General features: G+C 40.8%; 1 long non-coding RNA gene across 2 annotated transcripts in view; it reads right to left on the bottom strand.

Annotated features, from left to right (window-relative positions):
- LOC122547469 overlaps positions 1 to 1738 on the bottom strand; it is a 7206-nt gene that overhangs the window by 5075 nt on the left and 393 nt on the right. Inside the window, exons 2-3 of one of the 2 annotated variants that reach the window (XR_006311004.1) lie at positions 949 to 999; positions 735 to 840 (exon numbers count right to left, since the gene is read on the bottom strand). This is a non-coding gene — a long non-coding RNA (uncharacterized LOC122547469). Of the gene's footprint in view, positions 1 to 628; positions 841 to 948; positions 1000 to 1738 lie in introns of those variants that run through there. The other variant, XR_006311003.1, reaches the window with a different exon arrangement.

Genomic DNA, 1738 nt, shown 5'->3' with positions numbered 1-1738 from the left:
TCCTGATCTTGTTACAGACTTGATTCACAAACTGACAAACAGCTGAATTCCAGAGGTGAGGTGAGGGTGATAGCCCAATCCCACTCCAAGACCATTATTTCGACTTCAGTGATATCACCTGACCTCACCACAGTCTCAGCTCATTTACTGAAACTCTCATTCATTCATTCATTTTGTTAACTCTAGATTTCATTATCTAAACCAACTCCTGGCCAGCATCCCACAATCACCCTCCCTATAATCTCCAGAATATTTAAAACTGTACCGCCCAAGTGCTCACTTGTACTAGAGCTTGCTGATCCATCAAAAGGCTCCCATTTATAAGCAACAGCAATTTACTTTCACACCCTTGACTTAATTCCTGGCTGTAATCATTCCTATCTCCATGCACCAGACACCCTTTCACATCACAATAACTCATTTTAGTTTAGACTCATTTTAGTTTAGACTCCCAATGATATGTTTATTTTTGAGTTCAGCAGTGTGACTGTTTCTACAGATTCCAAGGCAACAGGGTCTGGAATTCCAACCCTCTAAGATCTGCTTTCTTCCTTTAAGTCATTCCTGAAAAATTGCTTATTTCGCAAAGGTTTGGTCACCGGGCATAATATTCTCCAGCTGTGGCCTTACGTCAAAAGTTCTCAATATTTTTGTGACATTAAAAATGTGTTGATTTGTACAGATATCTTCTACTCTTCACTATCGCTGAGTGAATAATCTGTATTGTCTCCTACCCAACCACGTTGTGGGAGCACCTTCACCATACAACTTCAGCAGTACAAGGAAGTCAAACATCACCTTCTCAACAGGCAACAGAGCTTTGGCCTTGATCACTGGTGTCTGTGGAAGGAGAAGTACACATCATGTTTCAGGGAGTGCAATATGATTTATAGGGAATGAAAATGGTGCAGAATTTGACTGTCAGAAATGGAAGGAAAATCCACTCACTTATTGGAAAAAAGAACTCTTGACTGTCAAAGATATTGTGGAAAAAATAACCTGATAATGGAGCAGCATACGGTCAGGAGTCAGGCAGCAGTGGAAAATTCATTTACAAAAAGGTCTGTGAACGTAATAGTAAAATACTACACATAGCAAAAATATACACGATAGACTGAGAAAGCTAGACAACAAACAAGTGGACATCAAGGAGCCTAGAGATGAATCAGAGCAATATTCACTTTTATGATCCCACAATCAGAGATGTCTAGCATAGAAACAGACTCTTCGGTCCAACCCATCTATGCCAACCAGATATTCTAACCTATTCTATTCCCATTTGCCAGCACTTGGCCAACATCACTCTGAACCCTTCCTATTCAAATGCCTTTGAAATGTTACAATTTTAGTTGTCCTTTAGGCTCCTTTTGAATTCCCCCACTCCAACTCTAAACCTATATCTTCTAGTTCTGGGCTCCACCAACCCTTGTCTATTTACGCTATCCATGTCCCTCACAATTTTATAAACCTCTATAACATCACACCTCAGCCTATGACACTCCAGGGAAAATGACCCCGGCCTATTATGCCTCTCCCTGCAACTCAAATCCTCCAACCCTGGTCACATCCTTGAAAATCAATTCTCAAACCTTTCAAGTTTCAGTGCCTCCTTCTGATAGGAGGGAGACCAGAACTGCACACAATATTCCAAAAGTGACCTAACCAATGTCCTGTCCAGCTCCTTTATTCAATGTTCTGACCAATAAAGGGAAGCATACCAAATGCCTTCTTCACTATC

Source organism: Chiloscyllium plagiosum, unplaced genomic scaffold, assembly GCF_004010195.1.
Source record: "Chiloscyllium plagiosum isolate BGI_BamShark_2017 unplaced genomic scaffold, ASM401019v2 scaf_10890, whole genome shotgun sequence".
Taxonomy (NCBI): Eukaryota; Metazoa; Chordata; class Chondrichthyes; order Orectolobiformes; family Hemiscylliidae; genus Chiloscyllium; species Chiloscyllium plagiosum.
The sequence above is the reverse complement of the archived record's forward strand: the minus strand, read 5'-3'. Positions and strand labels throughout refer to the sequence as shown.